General features: G+C 42.1%; 1 protein-coding gene across 3 annotated transcripts in view; it reads left to right on the plus strand.

Moving 5' to 3' along the window:
* DIAPH2 (diaphanous related formin 2) overlaps nt 1–20,061 on the plus strand; it is a 171,055-nt gene that overhangs the window by 146,150 nt on the left and 4,844 nt on the right. The gene's annotated exons all lie outside the window — the stretch shown is intronic.

A 20,061-nucleotide genomic window follows, 5' to 3' on the forward strand; every position in this document is an offset into this window, starting at 1 on the left:
GGCTGTGACCCATCAGAGGTGACATTGAGGGAGCTGTGACCCTTCAAAGGTGACAATGTGACCCATCAGAGGTGACATTGAGGGAGCTGTGACCTCTCAGAGGTGACAATGAGTGGGCTGTGACCCCTCAGAGGTGACAGTGATGGGCCTGTGTCCCCTCTGAGGTGGCACTGAGGTGGCTGTGACCCTCAGAGGTGATGGTAAGGGATCAGTGACCCCTCAAAGGTGACCTTTTGACCCATCAGAGGTGACAGTGAGTGGGCTGTGACCCCTCAGAGGTGACAATAAGGTGTCTGTGTCCCCTCAGAGGTGGCAGTGACCCTCAGAGGTGATGGTAAGGGATCAGTGACCCCTCAAAGGTGACATTGTGACCCCTCAGAGGTGGCAGTGAGGTGGCCGTGTCCCCTCAGAGGTGACAGTGAGAGGTCTATGACCACTCAGAGGTGACAACGATGGGCCTGTGTCCCCTCAGAGGTGGCCCTGAGGTGGCTGTGACCCCTCAGAGGTGGCAGTGCCACCAGAGCTTTGTCCAGAGAAGGTCGTGCCTGTGTCCCTTGGCAGGGCTGAGCACCAGAACCGATTCCTGCTCATTTTCCAGCCCTCTTGCCCTGAGCTGGCTGCGCTTTGAGGTCCCAGCCTGTCTTTAATGGTGAGGTGGCTCCTCCAAAGGCTCCTCCAGACTGACAAGGCAGAATGGGAAGATTGAGCTGGGGAGGGCTCGGAAGGCAAAGGAAAGTTAATTACTTCCTGCAAATCCCAGGTTCCTCCTTTGCCGCTGAAGGGATTCAGCACTTTTCGCAGCACCTTTTAAGTTTTATGTTGAAAATAGCAAAGAAATGGATTTTATGGGTAAAATGGCATCTTTGGGGAGCCCAGGAGTGGTATAAAGTTAGCATGAAGGACAACTCACTCACCTTTAGCTCAGTGTGCATTCTGCAGCCCACTTAATGTGAGCTCTGTGTGCCAGCTCAGAACTGCTCTGATACAGAGCAGAAAATGGCAGGGATTAAACACATCGTGTAAATGTGGGGGGAATGGCAGAGAAATGGATGTGGGGGGGCGTTTGAGGGTCCCCAGGATGAGGGAAGAGATGAGAATCTTGACTCCATGTTTCAGAAGGCTGATTTATTATTATATTTATTCCATTATACTTATTATATTTATTATATTATATTTATTATACTATATTTGTTCTAGATATTATATATTATATTATATTATATTATATTATATTATATTATATTATATTATATCTGGGCCATGCTCAATGCAGGTTTTAGTGCCCTGCAAGGAGCAGGGAGTCACACTTGGGGGTCCTTGATGGTCCCTTCCAACTTGAAATATTGCATGATTCTGTATATAAATAGATTGTCATTGGCTCGTTCTTGGTTTTACACTGCTCCTGCTGCCAGAGACAGCTCTGGGGCAAAAAAAAAAAAAAGAAAAAAAAAGAAAAAAAAAATCAATGCACAGGCTGTAGAGCTTCTGCATCCCCATTTTTCACACCACTGTTAGTTCTAATGTTGCTTCCCCGCAGACGTGACCTGAAAGCTCAAAATTTACCTAAAAATCATTTCGTGCATGTCGTTTTTACCGGGCTGAAATGAGCCGCTCTGTGGAGTTGCGCGAGCTCGTGGTTTGTACGCGGGATTCTGGCCGGGCGCCCCGGTGCGCAGAGCAGCGCTGTCCCCAGTGGGCAGCAGTGTTCCCACAGGGTCACGGTTAAAACCCTTCCCCGCGTCTGCCCCTTCCAGGCTCTGTTGTAGGGGCGCTGGAGGGGCTCAGTTTGTGTTTGGTCAAAGCTCTGCAGGTTTTAATGAAGGCCCCTTTTACCTTCTGGACCTTTTACTGCGCGCGCCGAGTCAGCTTTTTGCTCTGTGTTTTCTTAGAAATTAGTTACTGCTCCATAGGAAACGCCCAAATGGATATTCTGCATGATGTTTTCCTTATATTTATAAAATAATTTTATTTTGTCTGAATTATTATCTCAGTTTATTTTGTAATTCCTAAGGGTTATCAGATGATCATTAAATCTTGATTTTCTGTCAGGAAGAATTAATAATCTTGACTTCTGAATGAATTTAGAAGCAATAGGGGATTGGAGTCAAATATTTGAATACCATTTCAGTGTTAAATCAGTTATTCATATTTCAACTTAGGCTTACTGGTAGATAAAAAATAAATTCAATTCATAAATCCTCCTTTGCATTTGAATATTTTATTTTTTTCCCCCCACAGCTGGGTGAGGATTGCTACTTGAGTGCTTAGAACATATTTTCATATACATTCCAGCCCAGAATTTCTGTAGCCGTGTGTATGCATCATATATGATGCTGTGTTAAAAATCAGCTGTGTGGAGGAAAGTAAGAGTTGGTTTCTGGGTGAACCGGTCAATTTAAGATAAGGAGAGCTCAGGTTGAAGGTAAGACTGATATTGTGGCACTGCCTCACCAGGAGCTGCCCCTTGAGAGCTGCTTATTCTCTTTTGTGCCTACTTTAAACGGCTGTGTCTCATTAATTCCTCATTGCTGCAATCCCAGGGAGCTCTGGAAGGAAATCCAGCGAAACTTCAGAGGTGTCTGTGGTCTGCTCTTGCTCTGTGCATTCCTGGGCTGAGCCACCTTGTCCCACCTTGTCCCACCTTGTCCCACCTTGTCCCACCTTGTCCCTCAGCTTTTGCTGTGGCCAGGGCAGGCTCAGGAGGGCACAGAACACTGCCCACCCCATGGTCTGGTGTGGATGGACCAGCACAGGAGGTCTCCTCATCCTCTGCTTCCTTCACTCTGGTTTTATTTACCTGACGTGTGCTGCTGCTCAGCGTTTCCTGGCTGCCCTGCCACTCCAGGAAAACGTTTTCCTCAGCTCTGCTATTCCCAATTAATTAATTTCTCTGCCGAGTTTTTCCTGCTGTGACAGATTTCTGATCAGCTCCTCTAAATGCCGTGGATTTCTCCCAGATATATTTGTGTACATCCGTGCACCCGTCGGCACTGGACATATATTCCGCATATTATGGATGTGTTTATGGCTCTGGGCTTGGAGTCTTTACAGTATTTTGAACCCATATGTCATCCCGTCTGTCCTTTGAAAATAAATCACATTTCTTGCCTGTATTTTGTTCTTCCTTCTGTGTTTATCCTGAGCTTGAGGACACAATATTCAGCTCTCAGTGAATTTCTGAATCTAAATCATGTTTTAGCTTCTGTAGTCCAGCTTCAAAGAGCCACGAACTGAAAGCGAAGATGTGTTGTGAATTCAGTCTGAATAAGTATCTTAAATTCCAAATCTAATAACACTAATTAATTCATTCATTAAGTGGCAATGAATCCTTTTGTGGATAACAAACAGGTTTACTTAGGAGCTACAGGAAAAGATTTAATCAGAAGGTCAAAATCAGTCTGGTTTGGTATCATGAGAGTTAGTTTATCTTATTCTGTTTTCCTGTTGATTATACAAAGTTTTTCTATAAAAATTAATGTTTATACTTTCTAGAATAAGAGCTGTTTTTACTAATGCCTTGCTGATTTATAGGCTTTTCCCCCGTTTTACCTCTCAGGCAAAGATCCCACCTGAACAAAGGCTCCATTGGCAGGTGCAGCTTTCAGTGGTGGCTGAAAGTTATTCCACAACTCAAGTAAAAATATGATCAGGCCAATTTATACCAACCAGTTTATTCTTGCCTTGAAGTTGCCCTGTAATTTATTTTGTTTCCAATTTTAGCCCATGTCATAAAAAGCAAAGCTGAAGTTGCTTTGTGTGCTTCATGTTTCAGACCACGCACCCTTGAGAGACACCTGTCAATCTCCAGTCCCTGCAGTTCCCATCTTTGCTATAATAAGGCCACAAAAAGTAACAAAACAACCCCAAAACAGCCTCCACATCACGAAGCAGTCTGATGGGCTTTTTTCCCCCTTTGGTTTCTTTTAACTTCTGAATTTCCTTCTGTTTTCCATGCTGACTTTTCTCAGTTACACGTCGTTTTCCTCTCTTGCACACATTCACAAATCAGTGACATCTCAAGAATTTGTCAAAACTCGCTGCTTTTCTTGGAATGTCATTGCTTGCAGGTTCTGTCAGCCTTGTGGTGGAGCTCATCAGCAATCTAATTAATAAATGAAGCAAGGAGAAATAAGTTTTCCCAGTTTTCCATTTGCCTTCCTCCTCCCTCACCACCCTTGCCCAGCTCCCTCTCTGGGTAAATGCTGAAGATGATCCTGAGAGCTGATTTAGGGTTCTGGAAACGCTAAATCCTTCCCTGATCGTGGCTGCTGTAGTTGTGAAAATATTATTAATCATATTTCACATCTATTAAATTCTGGGCCATTACTGGTAGTTTTGGGAATCCTGGTTCTGCCATTTCTTCTGAGTCCTCAGAAAGGGGTGAGATCCCCTCTCTAAAACGTTGGTTTATTTTTTCAGTGTATGCTCTAGCCCATGGGCATATGTTAACTATTTTAAGAATGAAGCCAAATAATAGATGTTAATTTATTTTAATTTTGTACAGTTATTTATGAAGAAGTCTCACTGAAGAGTTCTGGCTTAAGTTTTGAACAGATTAGAAATGATAAATTGGCAAAAAAAAAAAAAAAAGCCCTTTCCTTTTTGAAAAATATCGCTGGAACAGGAGCCTTGGCATTTGGAGCTGCTGAGAGTGTGGATGTAAATACTAATGACAAGCCCAAAATAACCAATGGTAATAGTTATTATTTCTGAATGCCTCCATGTGCTTGCCAAGAGCTGGTGAGCTGATGGGGGTGAGGAATGTTTGAAAGGACTTTGGGATTCATCTCCTGCAGGGCTGCCCAGCTCCTGGGCACCCCATTCCTTGGGTAGAATAGGGGTTTTTTATAAATTAAAGCTTGAATTTTTATAATTTAACGTTTGGGCTGCTGGCTCTTGTTTTACCTCCTGGCTGTGCCCAAGAACATCTGACTTGGGTTTTGTGATTTTTGTTGTTGGGTCTTTTCCCAGTCCTTCTTTTCACATGAGCCAAGACCAAGTCCTTGAGCCTCTCTGTAGCCCACAGGAGCAGTGATCTGTCTGCAGCTCACCTGAAAGGAAAAACAGGAACAAAGATCTTCATAGATTGAGTTTTCTTCTTTTCCTCCTTTCCTCCTTTCCTCCTTTCTTCTTTCTTCCTTTCTTCCTTTCCTCCTTTCCTCCTTTCTTCTTTCCTCCTTTCCTCCTTTCTTCCTTTCCTCCTTTCCTCCTTTCCTCCTTTCCTCCTTTCTTCTTTCCTCCTTTCCTCCTTTCCTCCTTTCCTCCTTTCTTCTTTCCTCCTTTCCTCCTTTCCTCCTTTCCTCCTTTCCTCCTTTCCTCCTTTCTTCCTTTCCTCCTTTCCTCCTTTCCTCCTTTCTTCTTTCCTCCTTTCCTCCTTTCCTCCTTTCTTCTTTCCTCCTTTCCTCCTTTCTTCCTTTCCTCCTTTCCTCCTTTCTTCTTTCTTCCTTTCTTCCTTTCCTCCTTTCCTCCTTTCTTCTTTCCTCCTTTCCTCCTTTCTTCCTTTCCTCCTTTCCTCCTTTCCTCCTTTCCTCCTTTCTTCTTTCCTCCTTTCCTCCTTTCCTCCTTTCCTCCTTTCTTCTTTCCTCCTTTCCTCCTTTCCTCCTTTCTTCTTTCCTCCTTTCCTCCTTTCTTCCTTTCCTCCTTTCCTCCTTTCTTCCTTTCCTCCTTTCCTCCTTTCTTCTTTCCTCCTTTCCTCCTTTCTTCCTTTCCTCCTTTCTTCTTTCCTCCTTTCCTCCTTTCTTCCTTTCCTCCTTTCCTCCTTTCCTCCTTTCTTCCTTTCCTCCTTTCTTCCTTTCCTCCTTTCCTCCTTTCCTCCTTTCTTCCTTTCCTCCTTTCCTCCTTTCCTCCTTTCCTCCTTTCCTCCTTTCCTCCTTTCCTCCTTTCCTCCTTTCCTCCTTTCTTCCTTTCCTCCTTTCTTCCTTTCCTCCTTTCTTCCTTTCCTCCTTTCTTCCTTTCCTCCTTTCTTCCTTTCCTCCTTTCCTCCTTTCTTCCTTTCCTCCTTTCCTCCTTCCCCCCTTTCTTCAAGAGCCCGTATGACCTGAATTCATTTGAGAATTTTGTACCAAAAGCAGATTTTGCAAAGGCATGGGATTGCAGACAGAAGAATCGGTGATTTTACTGAATTATCTGAATATGGGCAATATTAGTATCATAGATTAAATATCAGCTCTGTAGGATTGACATGAATTCTGCTTCCATCAGCCGTCAATTCCGGGCAGGGAGCTGTTTAATTGCACCAAGGCAGGCTGGATGATAAAGCCACTTTCAGGGAGGAGGAAGGAAAGGCAGCTTAATTTGGGGCTAAACTGCCGGGATTAGGCCCAGCACACCCAGGGCTAAGTGCTTTGCTCAAATGCTGACTCTGTATTTGACCTGGGATTTTTCAAAGATACTTAGTGAGATTTCCAGCACCACTGAGATGAACAGGGAGTAATTCTGCCAGACATCTTTCACTGATTTAGACAAGATTTGAGCTTTTGGAAGGATTCCTGCTTGTTCAGAACAGCTTCTCTGCCCCTCTCAGCGCTGGCACCTCCCCTCCATCCAGTACCACACTGGGTCTGTTTCTCCATTAATTCCTCCATAAATTCCCCTTTCTTTCCCGCAGTGGCTGGATTGTTGTAAAACAGCTTGGGGAAAATCAGGTTGTACCTGTGGATTTAGCTGCTCTGTGAGTTAGCTGATGTTTTATTTACAAAAATAAGAGCGCTCTGCATTTCCTACAGGCTTCCAAACGTATTATTGGGACTTGGTGGGTGTAAATTATTTTTCCCGGTGCCAAGTTGGTGTGAAGACCCTCCTTTTTTTTTTTTTTCTTTTTTAGAAAGCTGATGGGTCGTTGGTGACACAATTTAACATGCAAAGCAGTTTTCTCTCTGTCATGGATCTCAGCAGATAGCTCTTGGCAAAGTGCACTTGGGATAAACCTGTTAAATATCCTCACTCACACAAAAATCATGAACTCCTCATGGCTACCCTTGCCTTGCTTTGTTTTTACAACGATTCTGAAACTTTATATCACATTTCCTTATTGCTCCCTAAAGAGGGGACACTGAGCAGCAGATTGAACCTTTTGTACTTCATCTTGTGAGGCAGAAATACATCACTGGAAGTGAAATTATTTGAAAAAATCATTTTATTACAAGCAAACTCAGCAGAAACTGAGAAAAAAAGCAACTCAGAGGTGTACAAAGTCAAAATAATCTGTAAATGTACATAGATATTTCATCATAAAATACTGCAGCGTGCTGTTAATGCCTTATTGAAGTTGAGAGGTCTGGTGGTGGCGAATGAGAATGGAATTGATGTTGTCAGCAGCACAAAACGCTCCCTGATCCCCCTGCCGTGTCTGCAGGGGATGGCCCTGGACAAGGAACATCCAGGGGAAAGTGGAAATTGTGGCAGTGCTCAAAAATCTTCCTGAGGAAGAATTAATGCCTCGTGTAATCATGTATTTTCAGAAAATGTAGAATGTGCTGGGGCCATATTGCTCTGTATAATTACCCTAAACCTGACTTCTCTGCTTGAAAAATGCCTTGGGGAAAGGGTTGAAATGGTTCAATATTACATTTCATTGCTTTTTGGGGGAAGAAAGTTTTGGTTCTTCATTTAGTCAGTCTATCAGAACTTCAATTAATACTAATTTTATTGAGTTCTGAGAACATTTTTAGACCTTTATCTTTCTACCCATATTTCAGATGGCAGAGATGTTTTACATGCTCTGAGAATGAGTTTAAAATGCTAAAATTTAATAAATTTAGTAGTGTCTCAAGTGTTGTCTTTAAACTGCAGACCCATAATTGTTTTCAGCTGCTAATCCAAGTCCAGGGACCCAAATGTGACCAGAAATAGAGTGGGATCCATTTTCACTGAGTTATTGCAAAGCTTCTGAATTTCCAGACATTACCTATGCCAAAGGAAAATAAGAAATGCTGGACATCAGCTCTTTATCATTTCCAGTTAAACTTTGCCTGTCAAAAAGCATGAATTGGTGTTCCTCTGAAATATACATTTATGTACATATATATAAACCTAATTTAAATTACCCAGAGTGTTTTATGTAACTTTTGGAGGGTCCCTGCTGTGCCCAGGTTTGTCCATGTGGGTGAGAAGGCAGCAGAAAAAGGATGATATTTTAAACAGGGGAGGCCCACAGACCTTCCAGCCTGATGCAGGTTTTTTGAAGGCTCCCTGCTGGACTTTTCCTCTTCAAACTCTTGCATCATTCCCTATTTTAAGGATCTGCCATGCCCTGAAGGTGTTGTGACATTTTCTAATCCTTCCTGCTGGACTTTGCAGATATTGAGGCTCTCTCATGCTGGGCTGGACTTGAAGTGCACGAGGCTTGGGTTTGAATAAGAACTCGAACCAAATAAATCAAATTGCAGTTTGCGCTTCGGCTCTTTTTCTGGCATTCCAAGAGTATTTAACTGTTTTCTTATAAAAAAATTAAAAGGCATCTGAAAATACTTTGCATAGTTAAGAGTATTTATCTTCCTTGGATTTTTCCCTTCTGGAGTGAGATATCATTTCCAGCCCTCTGCAAGCATGCTGTTCTATGAAATAGTTATTTGCCTTAAACTGAGTCAGTAGAACTCTTGGAATATAAGTAGCCAGATTTGCATAGTTTATGGGAAAAAAAAAAATCTCTGTAACAAACTTTGTAGTAAACCTTTTGAAAATATTTCATCTACAGTTTGCTTTGCTGCTGCTGCTGAGTAGGAAATTCCAAAATCACAGCTGTGAATTTCATAGAATTAAAACCACCCCATATTTTAAAAAGTCCCCATCCTCACAGCAAAGTCCCTGGAGATGGCTTTCTGTATCCAAAGCCTGAAAAATTGCAAGTTGTTAAGCTGAAATACAAGCTCTCTTTTATTTACTATTTCAGCTTTTTGCTATTTTTTATTGGAATATTAGGTTGGAAAATTGGAGGAGTTTGCTCATCTTTTTTTAGGATTTTTTCCAGTCATGATAAACAGCAGATGAAGTATTTAAGAGCATCAAAAATGCCTTTTTAATTTTTTTTTTTTCCTGTAAGTTTTTATAATTGTTTCCTTGAGTATCCAGCGCAAAAAGAAACACTTGGTCAGCAGCAGGAGTTATCATCAAAGTGCAGCCAAGCCTCAGCCCTGTTTTACAGAAAACCCTGTGTGAAACGGCTCTTTAAAGGGGATACAAACAAAAAAGGTAACGAGTCCTTTGATCAGACGTTTAATTCAGCGAAATGGGCTTTGCTGGTGCACAATGGATTAAAAGCAATCAGAGCCCTGGACTGGGAGCTCTGAGAAAGCTCAGGGAAGGGGTGCTGGATAAAATAAAGGCCAGAGAGTCCCAGAGAGGTGTGAACTGTTAACGCTCTGCCTTTGTTATTGCTGGAGATGAAACCAGTCCAAGCGTGAAAAAATATTCCCTGGGATGGAATAGAAGGAGCTTGTAGTGAAAAGTGTTTATATACAGCAAAACATCGTTCTAAAGGACATTGCCAGCTTTGGGCAAAAAACAGCTGATGGATTAATGTGATTTTTGTGGCACTAAGGATGTACTTTCCTAAGCATTTTATCCAGCAGCAAAATTTGTGCGAGTTCCGACTCTCTCCCAGCCCAGAGAGAAACTCCTGACTGTTTTCTGTTTCCTTTCACCCAAATTCAGAATTTCTTCATCTGTGTGGTAAAACCACTTTTGGAGTGGTGCTCTGAACAAGATCTCTAAATGGGAACAGAACTGGAAGGAGAAATAATGATTATTTTGTGGCACAAATGATTCTTTTTTCCAGTCTCAGGGCACTGAAGAGGTGGTGGGGGATCCTGAATCTCCTCCATGTGAGAGGACAGTGAGGAAGCTCAGCCAGCAATGCTCACCCTGGTTAGCCAGGCAGGCTCCCTGTGCTCCGGGCGTGCTGGAGGCAGGGACTGTCCCCAAATTGCTCATTTCTGTGTCCTCTCTCAGCAGGGACCTGTTGTGAGCCCGTTCTGCTGCCCCGGGCACAGCCAAGCCCCCCTTGCCCCATCCTTAGTCCAGCCTGAAGAACAATTTAAATCCCAAATTGCTCCTGGGTACCTCTGTGGGAGGGGGTGCTGCTGCCTCCCCTGCAGCCCCAGAGAATGTCAATATATTTATATTCACTCTTCCCATCCCCACCTGTTGTGGGAGCTGAAGGAGAGGCTTGGTTCAGTCCTTCTGCATCTGGAGAGAAAAACCTGAGTGAATTTGGAGCAGCACACGAAATAACCCTCCTCAGGCACACGTGTTGATCAATAGAAACACTTTGGAGCTATTCAGGGACGCCTTGCTGCCCTGTCCCAGCATTAACTGCTTCTATATTTTTATTCTTTATATGAACAGAAAGGGTCAAATTCTGCTTTAGGTGAGCACAGGGTTCTCACACTGAATCATAATGGACTTGTCCGTGCTCAGCCAAGAAAGAAATTAGACTCCTAAGTTCTTAAAAGTTATTATATTTTACCTCAGAGCCTGCCATGTATAGTCTAAATTACTTTCTTGTATGAATTATTTTAATAAGCAACAGTTTCACATTCCCATAAGCTGCCCAGGCAAATAATAGAGATTAAAAGTGACTTTCAGGATGGGGTTATTCTCAGCTGGGGGTGCAGGGAGGTGTCAGGTGGGGGTGAGATCATCCTGCCAGGCTGGAACAGGAGCTTTTCTTTGCTGTTCCGTGCCAAAATGCAGATGGGCACAGAAAGCCATGGCCTGTGCCAGCCAGCCATACAGCAGTGATGGAGTTTTAAGTTTTCTCATAGCATATTCAGTTCCATTTAAATATTGCAAAATGCTGAATTGTAAATGTTAACCTAGCCATGAATAAAAAATGCTGATATTTTATTTAATAAAAAAAAATAATTACGGATATTCTGCCTTTATTGTATTATTTAAAATATTTCGTTTTACTTGTAGCCTACAAGTTCTTGCAGAGTGGGTTTTATATATATATATATATATATATATATATATATATATTTATATATAGAGAGAGAATATTTTTCTGATGCATAAAAAATACAGAAGACTGACTTTTGCAGGCTACAGGGAATATCGCCATTGTCTGGGTATGGAGAAAAATCAGTTTACATTTACCAGTAGGAAATACCTCTTTTCAGGCCCAGGATGGACCCTGAGTCATGAGTTCTCACACTTTTATAAGTTCTGGTCCGTTTCCATATCGGGGTTCATCGTCCAATTCCAGCTGCAGGTTTTGCAGCCGCGCCCTCTCGGGTTGCTCTCCTCAGTTTACCATTTTTTGCACTTTTTGGGCCGAAGCTGCAGTGCTGTGCTTGGTGCTGGGCTGGAGCAGGATTGCTGTGTGTGCCTGAGCTGTGAGCAGAGCTGCTGGCGCTGTGTGTGAGTTCAGAGTCACACCAAGGCAGCGCAGAGCCTGGGAAATAGGGAAGGGAGAGCTGAAGGCAAACCTGCCCTTGGTGCCTTGGGGTGGCTGCCTGGAACAGAGGCCAGACAAGGTCAGAAGAACAAAGTAATAATTTTTAATTACTTAATTAATTAATTCTTTTAAAGAAAGCAATTTTAAGTGATTATTTCTTTTAAATGAAGTAAGTTTAAGTAATTATTTCTTTTAAAGAAATACGTTTGTTTCTTTAGGGACGGTTTCAGTGGGATGAGTGATGCAGGGAGCCCTGGGGTGCCGGTCCCACTCGTTTCAGGACAGTTTCAGTGGGATGAGGGATGCAGGGAGCCCTGGGGTGCCGGTCCCACTCCATTAAGGACAGTTTCAGTGGGATGAGGGATGGCAACTCTGACATTCCTGTGCATTTCACATCCAGAACCTGGCCCTGTCTGTATTCCTTCTCCTGCTTTGTGACCTCCCAGCCACCTCACCCCCAGAGCAAGCACAAATTGTAGGAGTGGAGGCGTTCACAGGGGAGCTGGGAACGGGACATTTTAAATTTCATTATTGATGAAGAGAACAGAGGATTAGCACCAGACGGATCTGTTTGAAGTGGGAATACATGGGTTTTGCAGTGTCACGGGCTTTTCTTTGGCAGGGAAATTGTAGGGACAATTAAAACAGGGAAACACAACGTTCACATAGCAAACCTGCCCTCTGTGACATGAGGAGGTTTTGGAGTAAAGGCTCTGCTTTTACTTTTGGACAACTGCTAAAAGTGTGTGTGTAGTCATGAAAGAAGAATCACAATCTCTGTGTTTTGAGATTTGGATTCTTTCAGCACTCGAAGCAGACAGTTAATTTACTCTGTGGAACTTGTTTTGCCCTTCTGATTCATCAGCTAAATGTTTTCACTATGCAGGAGAGGTCACAAATGAGAAGTTCAAGGGAAAAAATATCTGAATAAATGTATTTTTATTGCCAAGGATCTCTCTCTCTCTTTTTCTTTGTTACTGTTACTTAGTCCTGACCTTGCTGGATGTGACACATTCGATTCTCACACGTCTTATTCTTTTCTTGGAGTTGTTTTCTGAAGTACTTTCATTTGTCTCATTTGGCTTCAAACAAATCCCACATTCATGTCCTAAATGTTTCACTAGTCAGAATAATTAAGTAGATCAGGTCTGGGAGCACTGGAAGGAAAATAATAGGGTCACTGAAGCATTCAGGCTCTAATGGGAGCCTGAGTTCATTCAGATATCAAATCCAATAATTGCTTTACACCTGTACTCACACTCCCAGGGAGCGAGGTCACATCGGTGCTGTAGTGCTCCCAGGACTGGTTCAGGGAATATCAGTTCTGGATTTAAAACACTAACTTGTTTTGACTTTTTTCAACTTTGTTCTTGTTTTTATGTATCAGTTGTAGCTCAGCTGATTACTCATCTTTATGCACAGGGAAATATTTTCACGTGACAGTCTCTTATTAAAAGTAGAATGTGATTAATGTATTGCAAAGCAGATTTAATAGCAATCAGAAAAGTGAGAAGACTATCATCTGAGTTTCACTGCTATCAAACAATTTATTAGCCAATTTAAATGCACTGTATACAATTTACCAGTATTCAAAGGCTGAAAGTGAGTCTGCAGGTGATTATGTGTACAGCACAGCAGAAGGATTCTAGGGATATTCACAGCCATGATTGCTCCTTGAAAAAGGCAATTTCAGAAGAATGAGGTAAAAATCAGTATTACTTTGTGAGATTTTATGGGAAATGAAGCAATAATTATAACTCCTCAGTCTGACTAAATTCTGTGATAAATCTCCATGAATGCCAGCAGTACAGGCTGTCACAAAAATTCGAGAAAATTTTATCACAATCAAGAATAAAAAAAAAATACTGCTTTGGAAAATGACAGCTATTCATAGCAGGTTTCAGTAAATTTCAGCCTCAAATGCTGGTCACAGTGCTGCTTGTTATTGGAGGGGATTTGAACTGATGCAATCGTTCCTCTTCATCTTCTTTTTATTTTCCCACCTTTATAAGTTTACCTCTCAGCTGAGGATTCCAACTGAAAAAGAAATGGAAAATGGCTGTAGATGTGCCTGCATTGTGCTGACACGAAGGCCTATTTTTCTCTGTAATTTTAAAGGCCAATTACCCTTGGAGGAAAGGAGAAAAATAGATTGATTTGTCTTGTAACCCCTGAGGCAGGCATGTGTTGTCTCCTGCTAAGGCTTTTCCAGTGCAACTCTTGTGGAAGAGCTTTCACTGCACATCCCAAGTGGTGCTATTAACAAAGAAAGCAAAGGCAAATTAAAATATTAAACAGATCATTTAAAGGTTTAAGGAATCTTATCTTACTGGGCCAGTTCTTTCTTTGTTTTTCGGGTGGTTTGGAAATCTTAAGCCCGGAGTAAGCAATAGTGAAATTTCCTTTAAACTGATTACTTGAAAATAGGGTTTACAAATCCATTTGTCATCCTACAAATACTGAACTTCAGCTCTAAACAGGGTAAGTATTTATTCCTTTATTGGAATTACGATACAGATGGGCAATATCCTCACTCTGGGCTGCAGCAGTGTGACATTCATTGTGCTGCCACGCTGGATTGGCCGTGGTCACAGCTGGGTTGAGCTGAGCTGGTAAATGTCATCACACATGCCATTTAGCATTAAAACTTCCCACATTATTCCCTTTTCAAGCATTTTTGTGTCTAACACACGGGACACAAATAAATGGGTTTTCTACTGATGTTCTGCATTTTCCTTGGCCTCAAAGGCTACAATTAGCAGTGCCCAGCAAGCTGGGTCTGAGTGGCAGCGCAGAGATTAGACGTGGCTTTGTTCCCTTTTAATCTGAGTAAAACTCCTTTGTGGCAGGGCTTAAATTCTTTAACTGTCTGCATTTTAGACCTGCTTCTGTGCCACAGCGCTGCTGGGTATTAACAAATTTATTTAGCGAGTTAAAGAGGATCCAGGCAGGCACATATCTTCTCCATGAGAAACTGCTCACACAGAATAATCTGGAAGCCTTCAAATGAAGGTGCTGTGTGTTACCTAAATGGCTTCAGAGCCTTGAAGGCAGTGTTCCTGCGCAGAACACGGCACTCCTGACTCCTGCAGATAACTCAGGAGATGTGTTTCTGCTTTTTTCCCGAGGAGGAACCATTCAGCCTTCACAAACTTCCTTTTAAGTGCTGCAGCTCTCCTTGGTGCTTTTTCTTCCTCCTTATTTCTTCTTAAACCCCTTATTTCCTTATATTCCTCCTTATTTCTTTTCTTCCCCTTCAATGCCTCGCAGATCAATGGATTTGTAAATATCCCAGTAGCACATTGTTAACAAATGATGTCTTTATAATTAATGTGTTCAGCTGTGCTATCTTGATTTGGGAGCTTTAAAAGAAAAAAAAAAAAAAAAACCCAACAAAAAAAGCAAACACCAAAAACGTTTTGCTTTCTTTTTGGCCTAAGGGTAAGTTTCTGTTTCTCGATCATAACATTTATAAACCCAGGTTATCACTCAGCTTTCACATGAAAGTCTTGACCTACACCAAAATAAACCAGGATTTATAGAATTTGACCTTACAGCTCCAGGGTTTGTTTGAAACCTCAATGTTTTCTTTGAAACTGATGCTAAAATAACCTTTTTAGCTGGCATTTAACTTTGATTGTCAAGAATTTGAGATTCTGTTTAGCAAAAAAAACCCCAAAAAGCTGAGAACAGGGATGTTGGATCACTTGGTCTGTTCTCATTTTTGGTTGCAGAAATATCAAATCCCAGTGAATGTCAGATGCCCTGGTGGGATGTTATAAAGAGCCAAGGTCAGATTTTGCCAGGCATGTTTGGGTTGAAATAAGAGTGGCTTAAATACTTAATGATTAACAGAAAACACATTAACTGTACAGTGTCCCTTAACCCAGCTAGAAAAGTGTTTTATTTGCTTGTTTCATCCGCTGGCAATAAGGACCTTTTGAAAAGAGCTATTTCAGCCCCTTTTCTGCAGTGTTATTTCGTCTCTATTTCTCCCATAACTGATTTTTACCTTATTGCTATTTTTTTTTTTTTTCTCTATGGGCCATACATTCTGAAAGATCAATTTGAAATCAAATCTCACAGAGATGGACCGAATCTTAGCAGAATTGAGGTTAGGAGAGCCATTTTCTCTCAGAAAGGGTTTTACTCCAGACAGCAACAGCAGTTTTGATGCTCTTAATTTCCTTTCCTGGCCTTTTTCTCAGCTGGGATCTGCAATAATGTCAGAGGGACGGGCCAGGCAGCGCCACAGGCAGTGTTGAGCTGCTAAAGAGGAGCTGGGTGGGGATGGAGCTCCCTGCTGGTTTACTCTGAGTCAGTTCTGCTCCTGCCTGAGGTTCTATCAATTCCATTTTCCAAAAAAAAAAAAAAAAAAAAAAAAAAGTTCCAAAAAAATTGTACCTTTCATTGTGGGACGCTGAAGGTGATGGAGGTGACTGCAGTCCATGAAGGAAAATAAGAATAATAAAATAAAAACAACAACAATAAAATAAAACCTCGACAACAACAACAACAACAACAATAATAATAATAATAATAATAATAATAATGATGATAATAATACTTATTATTATTATTATTATTAGTAGTAGTAGTAGTAGTAGTATTAGTATTATTAGTATTATTAGTATTATTAGTATTAGTATTATTAGTATTATTACTTGGGTTGTTCCCTCAAGCAGTTGGTAATGTGCTGGTACGGTAAATGATGAGATGGTTTCAGTTTTCCCTGTGCTTGGGTAGCTCCAGGAGAAAAGTGGAGGCTGCCCAGGCTCAAGTGAATTGAATTTCACCTAATTTGTCATAATTTTAATCAGTGACACTGGAAAATATTTGGTTATCCTGATCAGAAAGAAGTGATACTTGTAAAACAAAATTCAGGTTTTCACCTTTTCCTATAGAGCAAATGCCAGTTTTTACAGATGAGATGTTTGATCCTTGGAATCCATCTGTTGTGACTCTTTATCCATTTTAAACCTACTAAAATGAGTCCTTTCCTCATTTTCTCATCATTCCCCACCTGTAGGAAATTGTCCTGCTGTTTTCCCTGTTTCACTCTGCAGTGCCTGGGACTGCAGGAGTATTTTCCCTTTGGTTGCTCATGAAAACAAGATGTGTTTCAGTAGGATTTCCTAGTGAACAAGATTTTACATGAATGAAGAAATAAATGTTTGATGTAAAGGCTTTCATTGATTCCCAAAGGCACGGGCCATACAAATTCCCTTACAGCACGCAGTTCTGTCTCTTTTGCATAGTCAAAACTATTTCAAAAAGATGGAATTTTAAATATTTTATTAACTGCTGAGAGTTCTACCTTCCTGCTGTGATCATTTTCAAGGCAAGTCAAACCAGGACCTCGTTTCTCTGAGCATGGAACAGTTTTTATTATTATTATTATTGTCAGCTGTGGAAAGGTCAATTCTGCCACCTTGGGGAGGTGATTTAGGAGGGGAAAGAGGAGTCAAAAGAGCTTCCAAGCCCAGGGTAGCAGTTTGTAACTCATTTATAATTTTAATCTCCGGGCTGAGAGATAATGATAGAAGGAATTTTTTTCCCTTGTTGCAGAATGATGCAAATTCCAATCAGGTGCCTTTGAGGTATGGTTTTATAGACTCTGTCTTTCCATTATCAGATATCTCAGTGTCATGACCAGTCCATTGGACTGCACAACATCTCTATTAATACTAGCATTGATTGCTCATAAAAAATAGGGTTTGTAATTAGGAGTGCATAAAGTTACTACCTGGAAGAGTGGATAAGGGGAAAATGAAATGAAAAAGTCACTTAATCTTAGCACTGCAGTTGTGCAAAGTACCATTTATTTTTCTCCTCGTATAACCGAGTTCTGTGTTGATAACAAGCTGCTGGGTTAATAAATCTGTGGCAGCTATTGAGACTTCTCTTTTAATAACAGAGCTAATGAAGGAGCATTAAGGAAAGGAAAAATAGATTTTGCAGGGTTTATTCCCATCTTGGTGCTATGCTGAGTGCAAGAAGACTTGAGCAAGGAATTGTTTTTGGAACAAAGTCCATTTGTTTTTTGCAGGGTCACCATTGCATTCCAGGGTTGTGTGTACTAAAAAGGAGCTGCTGATTTGATTCCTCAGCATTTAATTTTATATTGCCTTCATTTTCATTTGATCCAGCCAGCCAAAAGATGGGGATTATTTTGTGATATAAGAATCTGCTTTGTTTCCCATTTTAATCCTTCACTGTTCTACCTTTCACTGCTCCAAGATCCTTTCAGCAGATTGAGAGGCCACTTTGAAGGTCGTGTGCTCACTTCTGAGACAGATTGTAATGTCTGTAATGGGAGCAGAGTGGGTGTGCCCTGCTTTTAGAAGAAATGCACTTCTAAGATGAAAGTGAGAAATCCAATTCTCTCCCTGTGGGGTCACCCGAAGGCCTGGCTGGCACCCACAGAACCCATGATGATGGTTTCTAGTCATGTTTGCATGTTTTCAAAGTTACCTGAGCCCTGGGCAATCATTTCTTATTTCATTTCAACCACTTTTAACTTACTCTTATTTTCCCTCTCCATCCCCCCTTACAAAAGGAAAGGGTTTTACCATTTATTGATGTTACAGTTGATTTTATGCCAGAATAGTCAGTCATGTTCATGAGCCAGACTTGCTTTGTGCTGTATTCAATACGGTCTGTTACATTAAAGAGGTAAATACAGATTTTGGAGATAACTGAAGGTGCATATTGAAAGTGATAGAAATTTAATGATTTTTCAAAATTCTTGCTCAAGTAACTGGAATGCCAGCCCAACCCAGTTTCACAAGGCATCAGGATACGAAACCATAAGAAAGCCTTTGTTTTAACTTAACACATAATGTATTAAGAAAATATTTTATTACCTGAAGAAGGAAATTATAATTTTTTACTATTTTGTTTTGTGGCTTTGTGTTTGCCTCAAGTCCCAGCCCAGCTTTACAATTGCATGATGAAGGGAGAAAATCTAAAAAAAAAATAAAATAAATAAAAATCAAGAGTTCTAATACTCTCTCAATCTGTTTTTAACCTGTGGAGTTGAGGCTGATGTTTGGGGCCACTGAGAGCAGTATCAGTGCAGCCTTTGCTGCTGGAGGAGCAGCAGCACATCGGAGTTGATGATTTCCCTTCCTCTGTGCTTTAATTGCCAGCTCTTAGTGACACTGCAACCAGCACAGAGATTTATGCCCATGCAAAACAGATTGACTTAGGGTAATTTGAATACTTTATGCATGGCTAGGTTCATTAGGAAAAGGAGGCAAGGCAGAACTATAAAAAGAACTAATAATCTTGCTAAAGGAGCCGTTAATTCCCCACAGCCGCAGACACAAGCAGGGAAGGGGAGGCTGATTCTGCAGCCTCTGTTCCCTGTCCAGGAACAGATCACAGAGATGACTTCTTTGTCTCCTTTAACTGCCTGCCCGTGCCTGGCTCTGCTGGCTTCGAGCAGGGCCTGGGCCTGGAGGGGGCTCTGGGGGTCACCTTGGCCACCCTGTGCCCAGCCCGGCTCCAGGGGAAAGGGTGGAACAGCTGAGGATGGAGCTGCAGCCCATGTGGGGCAGTGCCCAGTGCCCTTCAGAGCCACGAGGGGTGTCCTGATGGTCAGTGTCCTTCAGGAGGAGATTCCTGATGGTCAGTGCCCTGTCAGGAGATTCCTGATGGTCAGTGCCCTGTCAGGAGTGTCCTGATGGTCAGTGCCCTGTCAGGAGTGTCCTGATGGTCAGTGCCCTTCAGAGCCACGAGGGGTGTCCTGCTGGTCAGCGTCCTGTCAGGAGATTCCTGATGGTCAGTGTCCTGTCAGGAGTGTCCTGATGGTCAGTGTCCTGTCAGGAGATTCCTGCTGGTCCCTTGTGCCCTGTCAGGAGATTCCTGATGGTCAGTGTCCTGTCAGGAGTGTCCTGATGGTCAGTGCCCTGTCAGGAGATTCCTCCTGGTCGCTTGTGCCCTCTCAGGAGATTCCTGATGGTCAGTGCCCTGCCAGGAGTGTCCTGCTGGTCACTTGTGTCCTGTCAGGATACATCGTGAGCTGCTGCTCTCCCATTTTGGGCAGACACAGCCATTCCTCTCCAGGCTGGGCACCAAGGACACCTCACTGCCTCAGGCCCTGAGATGGGAACAAGAGTGAGTTTGGGGAGCAAATTTGGGGTCAATGACTCCATTACCTGAAGCTGTAATTGGAACATTAACCCCAAATATGCAAATGGACCAAACTTTTCAAAGTGTCAAATCTGTGACCCATCGTCCATTTTGGGTGGGCTTTGTCTGCCCTAAATGTACCTGAAGGCCCTTCAATAATTAGAACTGCTTTTTATTCCCTTAATTCTGTGTTTAGGTAGCCCCAAAAGGCATCAACCTCTTAATGATATTCTCTGTAAAAGTCCCAGCCCCTCTGTTGGGACATCCTGGTGCTGCAGCAATGTGGGGACAGCAATGGTGCAGAGCAGCACCTGAATGGGACAGGGGGGAAAAGGTCGAAGGGAAGCTGCCACCAAAAACAAAAGAAGAAAAAAAAAGAGAAAATGTTTATGGCAGGAACTCATTGTCACAAAGAAAGATGGGAACCTGCAGAACACTGAGTGGGGGTTAATCTCCTGCCCCTTTCTGTGTGTGTGTACTCATGGCTTTAAAATGTTATTGTAAAGGCATTTAGGAGCGTGGCTGGT

The sequence above is a fragment of the Ammospiza caudacuta genome, chromosome 14 (genome assembly GCF_027887145.1).
Source record: "Ammospiza caudacuta isolate bAmmCau1 chromosome 14, bAmmCau1.pri, whole genome shotgun sequence".
Taxonomy (NCBI): domain Eukaryota; kingdom Metazoa; phylum Chordata; class Aves; order Passeriformes; family Passerellidae; genus Ammospiza; species Ammospiza caudacuta.